Below are 18,267 nucleotides of genomic sequence, written 5' to 3'. Positions count from 1 at the left end.
CAGGGGTCACAGTCTCAGAATAAGGGGTCGGCCATTTAGGACTGAGATGAGGAGAAATTTCTTCACTCAGAGGGTGGTGAATCTTTGGAATTCTCTACCCCACAGTATACACTCTGACCCCACAGTATTACTCACAGTGGTGATGGAGCAGATGTGTGGTCTGAAGCCCGTCTCGCAGTCAATTACGACACCATGTTTGGGAATGGCCTGGTTTAGCCTCAGACAGTTGCCAGGGAGTGGGATGGAGTAGGTGGCGGGGGAACAGCGTTTGTGGCAGAAAACATAATGGGACTATGTTGAAAGAGCAACAGAGTGGCACTAATTATTTATCTCTCTCTCTCGCTCTCTCATAAATGTTCAGTGGGCAGGATTATTACCAGCAAATGGAGTTTAGGGCAGCTTAAGGTACTTCTTTGAGATTCCGGGTAAACTAATTGTTCTTAATTTTCAGAAGTAGATGAAGAGAACATCTCAGTCTGTCTGGTGAAGGTAAGATCAAGCCTGATCCATCTCTAAATTCACCTCACTGACTGCAACTAAAGTGTGTACCTCATGGTGATCAGTGTTGGAGTCTGAGTTCATGGTGATCAGTGTCTGAGTGTGAGTACATGGTGGTCAGTAACTGAGTGCGATTCCAAGGAGATCAGTGTCCGAGTGTGAGCCCATGGTGAGCAGTGTCGGAGTGTGAGTCCATGGTGAGCAGTGTCGGAGTGTGAGTCCATGGTGAGCAGGGACCGAGTGTGAGTCCATGGTGATCAGTGTCTGAGTGTGTGTCCCTCATGGTGATCATTGTCTGAGTGCAAGTCCATGGTGATCAGTGGCTGAGTATGTGTCCCTCATGGTGATCAGTTTTGGAGTGTGAGTCCATGGTGATCAGTGTCCGAGTGTCAGTCCATGGTGATCAGTGCCTGAGTGTGAGTCCATGGTGATCAGTGCCTGAGTGTGAGTCCATGGTGATCAGTGCCTGAGTGTGAGTCCATGGTGATCAGTGCCTGAGTGAGTCCATGTTGAGCAGTGTCCGAGTGTGAGCCCATGGTGATCAGTGTCTAAGTGCGAGTCCATGGTGAGCAGTGTCTGAGTGTGAGTCAATGGTGATCAATGTCTGAGTGTGAGTACATGGTCAGCAGTGTCTGAGTGTGAATTCATGGTGCACAGTGTCTGAATGTGAGTCCATTGTGATCAGTGTCGGAGTGTGAGTCCATGGAGGTCAGTGTCCAAGTGTGATCCGATGATGAACAGTGTCTGAGTGTGAGTCAATGGTGAGCAGTATCCATGTGGGAGTCCATGGTGATCAGTTTCCTAGTGTGAGTCCATTGTGAGCAGTGTCAGAGTGTGAGTCCTTGGTGAGCAGTGTCTGAGTGTGAGTCCATGGTGATCAGTGTCGGAGTGTGAGTCCATGGAGGTCAGTGTCCAAGTGTGATCCGATGATGAACAGTGTCTGAGTGTGAGTCAATGGTGAGCAGTGTCAGAGTGTGAGTACATGGTTATCTTTGTCTGAATTTGTGTCCATGCTGATCAGTGTCCGAGTGTGAGTCCATGGTGATCAGTGGCTGAGTATGTGTCCCTCATGGTGATCAGTTTTGGAGTGTGAGTCAATGGTGATCAGTGTCCGAGTGTGAGTCCATGGTGTTCAGTGCCTGAGTGTGAGTCCATGGTGATCAGTGCCTGAGTGCGAGCCCATGGTGATCAGTGTCTGAGTGCGAGTCCAGGGTGAGCAGTATCTGCGTGAGTGTCCAAGGTGAGCAGTGTCCGAGTGTGAGTCCATGTTGAGCAGTGTCTGAGTGCGAGTCCAGGGTGCGCAGTGACTGAGTGTGAGTTCATGGTGCACAGTGTCTGAATGTGAGTCCAATGTGATCGGTGTCCGAGTGTGAGTCCAAGGTAATCAGATTCAGAGTGCGAGTCCATGGTGATCCATGTCTGAATGTGAGTCCATGGTGATCAGTGTCTGAGCGTGAGTCCATGGTGAGCAGTGTCGGAGTGTGAGTCCAAGGTAACCAGTATCCGTGTGTGAGTCCATGGTGATCAGTTTCCTAGTGTGTGTCCATTGTGAGCAGTGTCAGAGTGTGAGTCCTTGGTGAGCATTGACGGAGTGTGAGTCCATGGTGAGCAGTGTCTGATTGTGATTCCATGGAGATCAGTGTCTGAGTGTGAGTCCATGGTGGTCAGTGTCCGAGTGTGAGCTCATGGTGAACAGCGTCTGAGTGTGAGTCAATGGTGAGTAGTGTCCGAATGTGAGTCCATTTTGAGCAGTGTCTGAGTGTGAGTCCATGGTGAGCAGTGTCAGAGTGTGAGTCCTTGGTGAGCAATGTCGGAGTGTGAGCCCATGGTGGTCAGTATCTGAGTGTGATTTCATGGAGATCAGTGTCTAAGTGTGAGTCCATGGTGGTCAGTGTCTGAGTGTGAGCCCATGGTGAACAGTGTCTGAGTGTGAGTCAATAGTGAGCAGTTTCAGAGTGTGTGTCCATGGTGAGCAGTGTCTGAATTTGTGTCCATGGTGATCAAAGTCCTATAGTGAGTCCATGGTGATCAGTGAGTGTGAGACTATGGTGATCAGTTTCTGTGTGTGTGTCCCTCATGGTGATCATTGTCTAAGTGCGAGTACATGGTGATCAGTGTCCGAGTGTGAGTCCATGGTGATCAGTGTCTGAATGTGAGTCCATGGTGAGCAGTGCCTGAGGGTGAGTCCATGGTGAGCAGTGTCCGAGTGTGAGCCCATGGTGAACAGTTTCTGCGTGTGAATCAATGATGAGCAGTGTCGGTGTGTGAGTCCATGGTGATCAGTGTCTGCGTGTGAGTCCATGGTGATCAATGTCTGAGTGTGTGTCCCTCATGGTGATCATTGTCTGAGTGTGATTCAATGGTGATCAGTGATAGAGTGTGCATCTACGGTGAGCACTGTCTCAGTGTGATTCACTGGTGATCAGTGTCGGAATGTGAGTCCATGGTGAGCAGTGTCTGAGTGTGTGTCCATGGTGAGCAGTGCCTGAGTGAGTGTGTCCACGGTGATCAGTGTCTGAGAGTGTGTTCATGGTGATCAGTGTCTGAGTGTGTGTCCATGGTGAGCAGTGTTTCAATGTGAGCCCATGGTGAGCAGTGTCTGAGTGTGAGCCCATGGTGATCAGTATCCAAGAGTGAGTCCATGGGGATCAGTGTCTGAGTATGTGTCCCTGATTGTGATCATTGTCCGAGTGTGAGTCCACGGTGATCAGTGATAGAGTGTGCATCCACGGTGAGCACTGTCTCAGTGTGATTCACTGGTGATCAGTGTCGGAGTGTGAGTCCAAAGTGATCAATGCCTGAGTGAGTGTGTCCATGGTGATCAGTGTCCAAGAGTGAGTCCATGGGGATCAGTGTCTGAGTGTGAACCCATCATGGTCAGTGTCGGAGTGTGAGTCCAGGGTGATCAGTGTCTGAGTGAGTGTGTGTAAATGCTGATCAGTGTCTGAGAGTGAGTCCATGTTGAACAGTGTCTGAGTGTGAGTCCATGGTGATCAGTGTCTGAGTGTGAGTCCATGGTGAGCAATGTCTGAGTGTGTGTCCCTCATGGTGATCATTGTCTGAGTGCGAGTCAATGGTGATCAGTGATAGTGTGCATCTACGTTGAGCACTGTCTCAGTGTGATTCACTGATGATCAGTGTCGGAGTGTGAGTCCATCGTGAGCTGTGCACGAGTGAGTGTGTTCATGGTGATCAGTGTCTGAGTGTGTGTCCATGGTGAGCAGTGTCTGAATGTGAGCCCATGGTGAGCAGTGTCTGAGTGTGTGTCCATAGTGATCAGTGTCTGAGTGTGAACCCATCATGGTCAGTGTCGGAGTGTGAGTCCACGGTGATCAGTGTCTGAGTGAGTGTGTCCATGGTGATCAGTGTCCGAGAGTGAGTCCATGGTGATCAGTGTCTGAGTGAGTGCGTGTCCATGGTGATCCGTGTCTGAGTGTGAGTCAATGGTGATCAGTGCCTGAGTGAGTGTGTGTACATGCTGATCAATTTCTGAGAGTGAGTCCATGGTGATCAGTTTCCAAGAGTGAGTCCGCGGGGATCAGTGTCTGAGTGTGAAGCCACCATGGTCAGTGTCGGAGTGTGAGTCCACGGTGATCAGTGTCCGAGAGTGAGTCTATGGTGATCAATGTCTGAGTGAGTGTGAGTCAATGGTGATCAGTGCCTGAGTGAGTGTGTGTACATGCTGATCAGTGTCTGAGAGTGAGTCCATGGAGATCAGTGTCTCAGTGTGAGACCATGGTGATCAGTGTCTGAGTGTGAGTCCATGGTGATCAGTGTCTGAGTGCAAGTCCATGGTGATCAGTGCCTGAGTGTGAGTCCATGGTGATCAGTGCCTGAGGGTGCGCCAATGGTGAGCAGTGTCTGCGTGTGAGTCCATGTTGAACAGTGTCTGAGTGTGAGTCCATGGTGAGCAGTGTCTGAGTGTGAGTCCATGGTGGTCAGTTTCCGAGTGTGAGCCCATGGTGAACAGTGTCTGAGTGTGAATCAATGGTGAGCAGTGTCGGTGTGTGTGTCCATGGTGAGCAGTGTCTGAAGTTGTGACCAAGGTGATCAGTGTCTGAGTGTGAGTCCATGGTGATCAGTGATAGAGTGTGCATTTACGGTGAGCACTGTCTCAGTGTGATACTCTGGTGATCAGTGTCGGAGTGTGAGTCCATGGTGAGCAGTGACTGAGTGAGTGTGTCCATGGTGAGCAGTGTCTGAATGTGAGCCCATGGTGAGCAGTGTCTGAGTGTGAGCCCATGGTGAGCAGTGTCTGAGTGTGTGTCCATGGTGATCAGTGTCTGAGTGTGAGTCAAATGTGATCCGTGTACGAGTGTTAGTCCATGATGATCAGTGTCAGAGTGCGAGTCCATGGTGATCAGTGTCTGAATGTGAGTCCATGCTGATCGCTGTGTGAGTCCAATGGTGATCATTGTCAGAGTGTGAGCCCACAGTGATCAGTGTCCGAGTGTGAGTCCTTGGTGATCAGTGTCTGATTGTGAGCCCATGGTGATCAGTATCTGAGTGTGTGTCCCTCACGGTGATCATTGTCTGAGTGTGAGTCCATGGTGATCAGTGGCTGAGCATCTGTCCCTCATGGTGATCAGTTTTGGAGTGTGAGTCCATGGTGATCAGTGTACGAGTTTGAGTGCATGGTGATCAGTGTCCGAGTGTGAGTCCAAGGTGAGCAGTATCTGCGTGTGAGTCCATGGTGAGAAGTGTCCAAGTGTGAGTCCATGGTGAGCAGTGCCTGAGTGTGAGTCCATGTGGAACAGTGTCGGAGTGTGAGTCAATGGTGAGCAGTGTCAGAGTGTGAGTCCATGGTAATCAGTGAAAGAGTGTGAGTCCATGGTGATCAGTGTCCGAGTGTGAGTCCATGGTGATCAGTGAGTGTGAGTCCATGGTGATCAGTATCTGAGTGTGTGTCCCTCATGCTGATCATTGTCTGAGTGCGAGTCCATGGTGATCAGAGGCTGAGTATCTGTCCCTCATGGTGATCAGTTTTGGAGTGTGAGTCCATGGTGGTCATTGTACGAGTTTGAGTCCATGGTGATCAGTGTCCGAGTGTGAGTCCATGGTGATCAGTGCCTGAGTGTGAGTCCATGGTGATCAGTGGCTGAGCATCTGTCCCTCATGGTGATCAGTTTTGGAGTGTGAGTCCATGGTGATCAGTGTACGAGTTTGAGTGCATGGTGATCAGTGTCCGAGTGTGAGTCCAAGGTGAGCAGTATCTGCGTGTGAGTCCATGGTGAGAAGTGTCCAAGTGTGAGTCCATGGTGAGCAGTGCCTGAGTGTGAGTCCATGTGGAACAGTGTCGGAGTGTGAGTCAATGGTGAGCAGTGTCAGAGTGTGAGTCCATGGTAATCAGTGAAAGAGTGTGAGTCCATGGTGATCAGTGTCCGAGTGTGAGTCCATGGTGATCAGTGAGTGTGAGTCCATGGTGATCAGTATCTGAGTGTGTGTCCCTCATGCTGATCATTGTCTGAGTGCGAGTCCATGGTGATCAGAGGCTGAGTATGAGCCCAAGGTAATCAGTGCCTGAGTGCGAGTCCAGGGTGAGCAATATCTGCATGTGAGACCATGTTGAGCAGTGTCCGAGTGTGAGTCCATGTTGAGCAATGTCTGAGTGTGAGTCCACGGTAATCAGTGTCTGAGTGTGAGTCCAAGGTGGTCAGTGTCCGAGTGTGAGCCCATGGAGAACTGTGTCTGAGTGTGAATCAATGGTGAGCAGTGTCGGTGTGTGAGTCCATGGTGAGCAGTGTCTGAATTTGTGACCATGGTGATCAGTGTCTGAATGTGAGTTCATCGTGATCAGTGTCTGAGTGTGTGTCCCTCATCGTGATCATTGTCTGAGTGTGAGTCCATGGTGATCAGTGTCTGAGTGTGTGTCCCTCATGGTGATCAATGTCTGAGTGTGAGTCAATGGTGATCAGTGTCAGAGTGTGCATCTACGGTGAGCACTGTCCCAGTGTGATTCACTAGTGATCAGTGTTGGAGTGTGTGTCCATGGTGAGCAGTGCCTGAGTGAGTGTGTCCATGGTGATCAGTGACTGATTGTGAGTCCAAGGTGATCAGTTTCCAAGAGTGAGTCCATGGGGGTCAGTGTCTGAGTGTGTGTCCCACATGGTGATTAGTGTCTGACTGTGTGTCCCTCATGGTGATCATTTTCTGAGTGTGAGTCAATGGTGATCAGTGATACAGTGTGCATCTACGGTGAGCACTGTCTCAGTGTGATTCACTGGTGATAAGTGTCGGAGTGTGAGACCATGGTGAGCAGTGTCTGAGTGTGTGTCCATGGTGATCAGTGACTGAGTGTGAGTCGAAGGTGATCAGTGTCTGAGTGAGTGTGTCCACGGTGATCAGTGTCTGAGAGTGTGTTCATGGTGATCAGTGTCCGAGTGTGAGCCCATGGTGATCAGTGTCTGAGTGTGTGTCCATGGTGATCAGTGTCCAAGAGTGAGTCCATGGGGATCAGTGTCTGAGTGTGAACCCATCATGGTCAGTGTCGGAGTGGGAGTCCACGGTGATCAGTGTCTGAGTGAGAGTGTATCCATGGTGATCCGTGACTGAGTGTGAGTCAATAGTGATCAGTGCCTGAGTGAGTGTGTGTACATGCTGATCAGTGTCTGAGAGTGAGTCCATGGAGATCAGTGTCTGAGTGCGAGTCCATGGAGATCAGTGTCTGAGTGCGAGTCCATGCCGATCAGTATCCGAGTGAGTGTGGCTAAAGTGATCAGTGTGTGAGAGTGTGTCCAAGGTGATCAGTGTCTGAATGTGTGACCATGGGGATCAGTGTCCAAGAGTGAGTCGATGGTGAGCAGTGTCTGAATGTGAGTCCATGGTTAGCAGTTCCTGAATGTGAGTCCATGGTGATCCGTGTCCGAGTGTGAGTCCATGGTGATCAGTGTCAGATTGCGAGTCTATGGTTATAAGTATCTGAGTGTGAGTCTATGGTGATAAGTGTGTGAGTGTGAGTCCACAGTGATCAGTGCGTGAGTGTGAGTCCATTGGTGATCAGTGTCAGAGTGTTAGTCCACGGTGATCAGTGTCCGAGTGTGAGTCAATGGTGATCTGTGTCCAAGTTTGAGTCCATGGTGAGCAGTGTCTGAGAGTGAGTCCATGCTGATCAGTGCGTGAGTGTGAGTCCATGGTGATCAGTATCCGAGTGCGAGTCCATGGTGATCAGTGTCTGAGTGTGAGGCCTTGGTGATCAGTATCTGAGTGTGTGTCTCTCATGGTGATCATTGTCTGAGTGCGAGTCCATGTTGATCAGTGGCTGAGCATCTGTCCCTCATGGTGATCAGTTTTGGAGTGTGAGTCCATGGGGTTCAGTGTACGAGTTTGTGTCCATGGTGATCAGTGTCTGAGTGTGAGTCCATGGTGATCAGTGCCTGAGTGTGAGTCCATGGTGATCATTGTCTGAGTGTGAGCCCAAGGTACGCAGTGCCTGAGTGCGAGTCCACGGTGAGCAGTGTCTGAGTGTGAGTCCATGCTGAGCAGTGGCCGAGTGTGAGTCCAGGGTGAGCAGTATCTGCGTGAGAGTCCGTGGTCAGCAGTGTCCGAGTGTGAGTCCATGTTGAGCAGTGTCTGAGTGTGAGTCCATGGTGAGCAGTGTCTGAGTGTGAGTCCAGGGTGAGCAGTATCTGCGTGTGAGTCCGTGGTCAGCAGTGTCTGAGTGTGAGTCCATGGTGAGCACTTTCTCAGTGCGAGTCCATGGTGATCAGCGTTGGAGTGTGAGTCGAAGGTGGTCAGTATCCGAGTGTGATTCCATGGAGAAGAGTATCTGAGTGTGAGTCCATGGTGGTCAGTGTCCGAGTGTGAGCCCATGGTGAACAGTGACTGAGTGTGAATCAATGGTGAGCAGGGTGGTGTGTGAGTCCATGGTGAGCAGTGTCTGAATTTTTTGTCCATGGTGATCGGTTTCTGAGTGTGAGTCAATGGTGATCAGTTTCTGCGTGTGAGTACATGTTGATCAGTGTCTGAGTGTGTGTCCCTCATGGTGATCATTGTCTGAGTGTGAGTCAATGGTGATCAGTGTCTGAGTGTGCATCTACGGTGAGCACTGTCCCAGTGTGATTCACTGGTGATCAGTGTCGGAATGTGAGTCCAAGGTGATCAGTGTCTGAGTGAGTGTGTCCATGGTGATCAGTGTCTGAGAGTGTGTTCATGGTGATCTGTGGCTGAGTGTGTGTCCATGGTGAGCAGTGTCTAAATGTGAGTCCATGGTGAGCAGTGTCTGAGTATGAGACCATGGTGAGCAGTGTCTGAATGTGAGTCCATGCTGATCAGTGTGTGAGTGTGAATCCATTGGTGATCAGTGTCAGAGGGTTAGTCCACAGTGATCAGTGTCCGAGTGTGAGTCAATGGTGATCTGTGTCCAAGTTTGAGTCCATGGTGAGCAGTGTCTGAGAGTGAGTCCATGCTGATCAGTGCGTGAGTGTGAGTCCATTGGTGATCAGTGTCAGAGTGTGAGTCCACGGTGATCAGTATCCGAGTGTGAGTCCATGGTGATCAGTGTCTGAGTGTGAGGCCTTGGTGATCAGTATCTGAGTGTGTGTCCCTCATGGTGATCATTGTCTGAGTGCGAGTCCATGTTGATCAGTGGCTGAGCATCTGTCCCTCATGGTGATCAGTTTTGGAGTGTGAGTCCATGGGGTTAAGTATACGAGATTGTGTCCATGGTGATCAGTGTCTGAGTGTGAGTCCATGGTGATCAGTGTCCGAGTGTTATTCCATGCTGATCAGTGTCTGAGTGTGAGTCCATGGTGATCAGTGTACGAGTTTGAGTCCATGGTGATCATTGTCCGAGTGTGAGTCCATGGCGATCAGTGCCTGAGTGTGAGTCCATGGTGATCATTGTCTGAGTGTGAGCCCAAGGTAATCTGTGTCTGAGTGCGAGTCCAGGGTGAGCAGTATCTGCGTGTGAACCCATGGTGAGAAGTGTCCGAGTGGGAGTCCATGGTGAGCAGTGTCTGAGTGAGTGTGTCTAAAGTGATCAGTGTCTGAGAGTGTTTCCAAGGTGATCAGTGTCTGAATGTGTGCCCATGGGGATCAGTGTCCAAGAGTGAGTCGATGGTGAGCAGTGTCTGAATGTGAGTCCATGGTGAGCAGTTTCTGAATGTGGGTCCATGGTGATCCGTCTCCGAGTGTGAGTCCACGGTGATCAATGTCCGAGTGTGAGTCCACGGTGATCAATGTCCGAGTGTGAGTCCACGGTGATCAGTGTCCGAGTGTGAGTCCACGGTGATCAGTGTCTGAGTTTGAGCCCATGGTGATCAGTATCTGAGTGTGTGTCCCTCCTGGTGATCATTGTCTGAGTGCGAGTCCATGGTGATCAGTGGCTGAGTATCTGTCCCTCATGGTGATCAGTTTTGGAGTGTGAGTCCATGGTGATCAGTGTACGAGTTTGAGTCCATGGTGATCAGTGCCTGAGTGTGAGTCCATGGTGACCAGTGTCTGAGTGTGAGCCCAAGGTAATCAGTGTCTGAGTGCGAGTCCAGGGTGAGCGCTATCTGCGTGTGAGTCCATGGTGAGAAGTGTACACGTGTGAGTCCATGTGGAGCAGTGTCTGAGTGTGAGTCCATGTGGCGCAGTGTTTGAGTGTGAGTCCATGGTGAGCAGTGTCAGAGTGTGAGTCCGAGGTAACCAGTATCCGTGTGTGACTCCATGGTGATCAGTTTCCTAGTGTGAGTCCATTGTGAGCAGTGTCAGACTGTGAGTCCTTGGTGAGCAATGTCGGAGTGTGATTCCATGGAGATCAGTGTCCGAATGTGAGTCCATGGTGATCAGTGTCCGAGTGTGAGTCCATGGTGATCAGAGAGTGTGAGTCCATGGTGATCAGTGTCCGAGTGGGAGTCCATGGTGATCAGTGGCTGAGTGTGAGTCCATGGTGATCAGTGCCTGAGTGAGTGTATGTACATGCTGATCAGTGTCTGAGTGCGAATCCATGGTGAGCAGTGCCTGAATGTGAGTCCATGCTGAAAAGTGTCTGAGAGTGAGTCCATGCCGATCAGTATCCGAGTGAGTGTGTCCAAAGTGATCACTGTCTGAGAGTCTGTCCAAGTTGATCAGTGTCTGAATGTGTGCCCATGGGGATCAGTGTCCAAGAGTGAGTCGATGGTGAGCAGTGTCTGAAAGTGAGTCCATGGTGAGCAGTTTCTGAATGTGAGTCCATGGTGATCCGTGTCGGAGTGTGAGTCCATGGTGATCAGTGTCTGAGTGTGTGTCCCTCATGGTGATCAATGTCTGAGTGTGAGTCAATGGTGATCAGTGATAGAGTGTGCATCTACGGTGAGCACTGTCTCAGTGTGATTCACTGGTGATCAGTGTCGGAGTGTGAGTCCAAGGTGTTCAGTGTCTGAGTGAGCGTGTCCATGGTGATCCGTGTCTGAGTGTGAGTCCATGGAGATCAGTGTCTCAGTGTGAGACCACGGTGATCAGTGTCTGAGTGCGAGTCCATGCCGATCAGTATCCGAGTGAGTGTGTCTAAAGTGATCAGTGTGTGAATGTGTGCCCAAGGTGATCAGTGTCTGAATGTGTGCCCAAGGGGATCAGTGTCCAAGAGTGAGTCGATGGTGAGCAGTGTCTGAATGTGAGTCCATGACGAGCAGTTCCTGAATGTGAGTCCATGGTGACCCGTGTCCGAGTGTGAGTCCATGGTGATCAATGTCAGAAACGCGAGTCTATGGTTATAAGTGTCTGAGTGTGAGTCCATGTTGATCAGTGTCTGAGTGTGTGTCCCTCATGGTGATCATTGTCCGAGTGTGAGTCCATGGTGATCAGTGTCTGAGTGTGTGTCCCTCATGGTGATCAATGTCTGAGTGTGAGTCAATGGTGATCAGTGTCAGAGTGTGCATCTACGGTGAGCACTGTCCCAGTGTGATTCACTGGTGATCAGTGTTGGAGTGTGAGTCCAAGGTGATCAGTGTCTGAGTGAGTGTGTCCACGGTGATCAGTGTCTGAGTGTGTGTCCATGGTGAGCAGTGTCTGAATGTGAGCCCATGGTGAGCAGTGTCTGACTGTGAGCCCATGGTGATCAGTGTCCAAGAGTGAGTCCATGGGGATCAGTCTCTGATTCTGTGTACCTCATGGTGATCATTGTCCGAGTGTGAGTCCATGGTGATCAGTGTCTAAGAGTGTGTCCATGGGGATCAGTGTCTGAGTGTGAACCCATCATGGTCAGTGTCGGTGTGTGAGGCCACGGTGATCAGTGTCTGAGTGAGTGTCTCCATGGTGATCAGTGTCCGAGAGTGAGTCCATGGTGATCCGTGTCTGAGTGAGTGTGTGTCCATGGTGATCCGTGTCTGAGTGTGAGTCAATGGTGATCAGTGCCTGAGTGAGTGTGTGTACATGCTGATCAGTGTCTGAGAGTGAGTCCATGGAGATCAGTGTCTCAGTGTGAGTCCATGGGGTCAGTGTCTGAGTGTGAGACCACGGTGATAAGTGTCTGAGTGCGAGTCCATGCCGATCAGTATCCGAGTGAGTGTGTCTAAAGTGATCAGTGTGTGAGAGTCTGTCCAAGGTGATCAGTGTCTGAATGTGTGCCCAAGGGGATCAGTGTCCAAGAGTGAGTCGATGGTGAGCAGTGTCTGAATGTGAGTCCATGACGAGCAGTTCCTGAATGTGAGTCCATGGTGATCCGTGACCGAGTGTGAGTCCATGTTGATCAGTGTCTGAGTGTGTGTCCCTCATGGTGATCAATGTCTGAGTGAGAGTCAATGGTGATCAGTGTCAGAGTGTGCATCTACGGTGAGCACTGTCCCAGTGTGATTCACTAGTGATCAGTGTTGGAGTGTGTGTCCATGGTGAGCAGTGTCTGAATGTGAGCCCATGGTGAGCAGTGTCTGAGTGTGTGTCCATAGTGATCAGTGTCTGAGTGTGAACCCATCATGGTCAGTGTCGGAGTGTGAGTCCACGGTGATCAGTGTCTGAGTGAGTGTGTCCATGGTGATCAGTGTCCGAGAGTGAGTCCATGGTGATCAGTGTCTGAGTGAGTGCGTGTCCATGGTGATCCGTGTCTGAGTGTGAGTCAATGGTGATCAGTGCCTGAGTGAGTGTGTGTACATGCTGATCAATTTCTGAGAGTGAGTCCATGGTGATCAGTTTCCAAGAGTGAGTCCGCGGGGATCAGTGTCTGAGTGTGAAGCCACCATGGTCAGTGTCGGAGTGTGAGTCCACGGTGATCAGTGTCCGAGAGTGAGTCTATGGTGATCAATGTCTGAGTGAGTGTGAGTCAATGGTGATCAGTGCCTGAGTGAGTGTGTGTACATGCTGATCAGTGTCTGAGAGTGAGTCCATGGAGATCAGTGTCTCAGTGTGAGACCATGGTGATCAGTGTCTGAGTGTGAGTCCATGGTGATCAGTGTCTGAGTGCAAGTCCATGGTGATCAGTGCCTGAGTGTGAGTCCATGGTGATCAGTGCCTGAGGGTGCGCCAATGGTGAGCAGTGTCTGCGTGTGAGTCCATGTTGAACAGTGTCTGAGTGTGAGTCCATGGTGAGCAGTGTCTGAGTGTGAGTCCATGGTGGTCAGTTTCCGAGTGTGAGCCCATGGTGAACAGTGTCTGAGTGTGAATCAATGGTGAGCAGTGTCGGTGTGTGTGTCCATGGTGAGCAGTGTCTGAAGTTGTGACCAAGGTGATCAGTGTCTGAGTGTGAGTCCATGGTGATCAGTGATAGAGTGTGCATTTACGGTGAGCACTGTCTCAGTGTGATACTCTGGTGATCAGTGTCGGAGTGTGAGTCCATGGTGAGCAGTGACTGAGTGAGTGTGTCCATGGTGAGCAGTGTCTGAATGTGAGCCCATGGTGAGCAGTGTCTGAGTGTGAGCCCATGGTGAGCAGTGTCTGAGTGTGTGTCCATGGTGATCAGTGTCTGAGTGTGAGTCAAATGTGATCCGTGTACGAGTGTTAGTCCATGATGATCAGTGTCAGAGTGCGAGTCCATGGTGATCAGTGTCTGAATGTGAGTCCATGCTGATCGCTGTGTGAGTCCAATGGTGATCATTGTCAGAGTGTGAGCCCACAGTGATCAGTGTCCGAGTGTGAGTCCTTGGTGATCAGTGTCTGATTGTGAGCCCATGGTGATCAGTATCTGAGTGTGTGTCCCTCACGGTGATCATTGTCTGAGTGTGAGTCCATGGTGATCAGTGGCTGAGCATCTGTCCCTCATGGTGATCAGTTTTGGAGTGTGAGTCCATGGTGATCAGTGTACGAGTTTGAGTGCATGGTGATCAGTGTCCGAGTGTGAGTCCAAGGTGAGCAGTATCTGCGTGTGAGTCCATGGTGAGAAGTGTCCAAGTGTGAGTCCATGGTGAGCAGTGCCTGAGTGTGAGTCCATGTGGAACAGTGTCGGAGTGTGAGTCAATGGTGAGCAGTGTCAGAGTGTGAGTCCATGGTAATCAGTGAAAGAGTGTGAGTCCATGGTGATCAGTGTCCGAGTGTGAGTCCATGGTGATCAGTGAGTGTGAGTCCATGGTGATCAGTATCTGAGTGTGTGTCCCTCATGCTGATCATTGTCTGAGTGCGAGTCCATGGTGATCAGAGGCTGAGTATCTGTCCCTCATGGTGATCAGTTTTGGAGTGTGAGTCCATGGTGGTCATTGTACGAGTTTGAGTCCATGGTGATCAGTGTCCGAGTGTGAGTCCATGGTGATCAGTGCCTGAGTGTGAGTCCATGGTGATCAGTGGCTGAGCATCTGTCCCTCATGGTGATCAGTTTTGGAGTGTGAGTCCATGGTGATCAGTGTACGAGTTTGAGTGCATGGTGATCAGTGTCCGAGTGTGAGTCCAAGGTGAGCAGTATCTGCGTGTGAGTCCATGGTGAGAAGTGTCCAAGTGTGAGTCCATGGTGAGCAGTGCCTGAGTGTGAGTCCATGTGGAACAGTGTCGGAGTGTGAGTCAATGGTGAGCAGTGTCAGAGTGTGAGTCCATGGTAATCAGTGAAAGAGTGTGAGTCCATGGTGATCAGTGTCCGAGTGTGAGTCCATGGTGATCAGTGAGTGTGAGTCCATGGTGATCAGTATCTGAGTGTGTGTCCCTCATGCTGATCATTGTCTGAGTGCGAGTCCATGGTGATCAGAGGCTGAGTATGAGCCCAAGGTAATCAGTGCCTGAGTGCGAGTCCAGGGTGAGCAATATCTGCATGTGAGACCATGTTGAGCAGTGTCCGAGTGTGAGTCCATGTTGAGCAATGTCTGAGTGTGAGTCCACGGTAATCAGTGTCTGAGTGTGAGTCCAAGGTGGTCAGTGTCCGAGTGTGAGCCCATGGAGAACTGTGTCTGAGTGTGAATCAATGGTGAGCAGTGTCGGTGTGTGAGTCCATGGTGAGCAGTGTCTGAATTTGTGACCATGGTGATCAGTGTCTGAATGTGAGTTCATCGTGATCAGTGTCTGAGTGTGTGTCCCTCATCGTGATCATTGTCTGAGTGTGAGTCCATGGTGATCAGTGTCTGAGTGTGTGTCCCTCATGGTGATCAATGTCTGAGTGTGAGTCAATGGTGATCAGTGTCAGAGTGTGCATCTACGGTGAGCACTGTCCCAGTGTGATTCACTAGTGATCAGTGTTGGAGTGTGTGTCCATGGTGAGCAGTGCCTGAGTGAGTGTGTCCATGGTGATCAGTGACTGATTGTGAGTCCAAGGTGATCAGTTTCCAAGAGTGAGTCCATGGGGGTCAGTGTCTGAGTGTGTGTCCCACATGGTGATTAGTGTCTGACTGTGTGTCCCTCATGGTGATCATTTTCTGAGTGTGAGTCAATGGTGATCAGTGATACAGTGTGCATCTACGGTGAGCACTGTCTCAGTGTGATTCACTGGTGATAAGTGTCGGAGTGTGAGACCATGGTGAGCAGTGTCTGAGTGTGTGTCCATGGTGATCAGTGACTGAGTGTGAGTCGAAGGTGATCAGTGTCTGAGTGAGTGTGTCCACGGTGATCAGTGTCTGAGAGTGTGTTCATGGTGATCAGTGTCCGAGTGTGAGCCCATGGTGATCAGTGTCTGAGTGTGTGTCCATGGTGATCAGTGTCCAAGAGTGAGTCCATGGGGATCAGTGTCTGAGTGTGAACCCATCATGGTCAGTGTCGGAGTGGGAGTCCACGGTGATCAGTGTCTGAGTGAGAGTGTATCCATGGTGATCCGTGACTGAGTGTGAGTCAATAGTGATCAGTGCCTGAGTGAGTGTGTGTACATGCTGATCAGTGTCTGAGTGCGAGTCCATGGAGATCAGTGTCTGAGTGCGAGTCCATGCCGATCAGTATCCGAGTGAGTGTGGCTAAAGTGATCAGTGTGTGAGAGTGTGTCCAAGGTGATCAGTGTCTGAATGTGTGACCATGGGGATCAGTGTCCAAGAGTGAGTCGATGGTGAGCAGTGTCTGAATGTGAGTCCATGGTTAGCAGTTCCTGAATGTGAGTCCATGGTGATCCGTGTCCGAGTGTGAGTCCATGGTGATCAGTGTCAGATTGCGAGTCTATGGTTATAAGTATCTGAGTGTGAGTCTATGGTGATAAGTGTGTGAGTGTGAGTCCACAGTGATCAGTGCGTGAGTGTGAGTCCATTGGTGATCAGTGTCAGAGTGTTAGTCCACGGTGATCAGTGTCCGAGTGTGAGTCAATGGTGATCTGTGTCCAAGTTTGAGTCCATGGTGAGCAGTGTCTGAGAGTGAGTCCATGCTGATCAGTGCGTGAGTGTGAGTCCATGGTGATCAGTATCCGAGTGCGAGTCCATGGTGATCAGTGTCTGAGTGTGAGGCCTTGGTGATCAGTATCTGAGTGTGTGTCTCTCATGGTGATCATTGTCTGAGTGCGAGTCCATGTTGATCAGTGGCTGAGCATCTGTCCCTCATGGTGATCAGTTTTGGAGTGTGAGTCCATGGGGTTCAGTGTACGAGTTTGTGTCCATGGTGATCAGTGTCTGAGTGTGAGTCCATGGTGATCAGTGCCTGAGTGTGAGTCCATGGTGATCATTGTCTGAGTGTGAGCCCAAGGTACGCAGTGCCTGAGTGCGAGTCCACGGTGAGCAGTGTCTGAGTGTGAGTCCATGCTGAGCAGTGGCCGAGTGTGAGTCCAGGGTGAGCAGTATCTGCGTGAGAGTCCGTGGTCAGCAGTGTCCGAGTGTGAGTCCATGTTGAGCAGTGTCTGAGTGTGAGTCCATGGTGAGCAGTATCTGAGTGTGAGTCCATGGTGAGCAGTGTCTGAGTGTGAGTCCAGGGTGAGCAGTATCTGCGTGTGAGTCCGTGGTCAGCAGTGTCTGAGTGTGAGTCCATGGTGAGCAGTGTCTGAGTGTGAGTCCAGGGTGAGCAGTATCTGCGTGTGAGTCCGTGGTCAGCAGTGTCTGAGTGTGAGTCCATGGTGAGCAGTGTCTGAGTGTGAGTCCATGGTGAGCACTTTCTCAGTGCGAGTCCATGGTGATCAGCGTTGGAGTGTGAGTCGAAGGTGGTCAGTATCCGAGTGTGATTCCATGGAGAAGAGTATCTGAGTGTGAGTCCATGGTGGTCAGTGTCCGAGTGTGAGCCCATGGTGAACAGTGACTGAGTGTGAATCAATGGTGAGCAGGGTGGTGTGTGAGTCCATGGTGAGCAGTGTCTGAATTTTTTGTCCATGGTGATCGGTTTCTGAGTGTGAGTCAATGGTGATCAGTTTCTGCGTGTGAGTACATGTTGATCAGTGTCTGAGTGTGTGTCCCTCATGGTGATCATTGTCTGAGTGTGAGTCAATGGTGATCAGTGTCTGAGTGTGCATCTACGGTGAGCACTGTCCCAGTGTGATTCACTGGTGATCAGTGTCGGAATGTGAGTCCAAGGTGATCAGTGTCTGAGTGAGTGTGTCCATGGTGATCAGTGTCTGAGAGTGTGTTCATGGTGATCTGTGGCTGAGTGTGTGTCCATGGTGAGCAGTGTCTAAATGTGAGTCCATGGTGAGCAGTGTCTGAGTATGAGACCATGGTGAGCAGTGTCTGAATGTGAGTCCATGCTGATCAGTGTGTGAGTGTGAATCCATTGGTGATCAGTGTCAGAGGGTTAGTCCACAGTGATCAGTGTCCGAGTGTGAGTCAATGGTGATCTGTGTCCAAGTTTGAGTCCATGGTGAGCAGTGTCTGAGAGTGAGTCCATGCTGATCAGTGCGTGAGTGTGAGTCCATTGGTGATCAGTGTCAGAGTGTGAGTCCACGGTGATCAGTATCCGAGTGTGAGTCCATGGTGATCAGTGTCTGAGTGTGAGGCCTTGGTGATCAGTATCTGAGTGTGTGTCCCTCATGGTGATCATTGTCTGAGTGCGAGTCCATGTTGATCAGTGGCTGAGCATCTGTCCCTCATGGTGATCAGTTTTGGAGTGTGAGTCCATGGGGTTAAGTATACGAGATTGTGTCCATGGTGATCAGTGTCTGAGTGTGAGTCCATGGTGATCAGTGTCCGAGTGTTATTCCATGCTGATCAGTGTCTGAGTGTGAGTCCATGGTGATCAGTGTACGAGTTTGAGTCCATGGTGATCATTGTCCGAGTGTGAGTCCATGGCGATCAGTGCCTGAGTGTGAGTCCATGGTGATCATTGTCTGAGTGTGAGCCCAAGGTAATCTGTGTCTGAGTGCGAGTCCAGGGTGAGCAGTATCTGCGTGTGAACCCATGGTGAGAAGTGTCCGAGTGGGAGTCCATGGTGAGCAGTGTCTGAGTGAGTGTGTCTAAAGTGATCAGTGTCTGAGAGTGTTTCCAAGGTGATCAGTGTCTGAATGTGTGCCCATGGGGATCAGTGTCCAAGAGTGAGTCGATGGTGAGCAGTGTCTGAATGTGAGTCCATGGT

General features: G+C 50.6%; 1 long non-coding RNA gene across 1 annotated transcript in view; it reads left to right on the top strand.

Moving 5' to 3' along the window:
* LOC147098446 (uncharacterized) overlaps nucleotides 1-18,267 on the top strand; it is a 101,195-nt gene that overhangs the window by 25,214 nt on the left and 57,714 nt on the right. The window contains exon 2 of the long non-coding RNA XR_015074176.1: nucleotides 452-489. This is a non-coding gene — a long non-coding RNA (uncharacterized LOC147098446). The remainder of the gene's footprint in view (nucleotides 1-451; nucleotides 490-18,267) is intronic.

Source organism: Somniosus microcephalus, chromosome 29 (assembly GCF_052327205.1).
Source record: "Somniosus microcephalus isolate GS21.2 chromosome 29, FLI_Smic_1.0, whole genome shotgun sequence".
NCBI lineage: Eukaryota > Metazoa > Chordata > Chondrichthyes > Squaliformes > Somniosidae > Somniosus > Somniosus microcephalus.
This window is presented reverse-complemented; position numbering and strand designations above follow the sequence as displayed.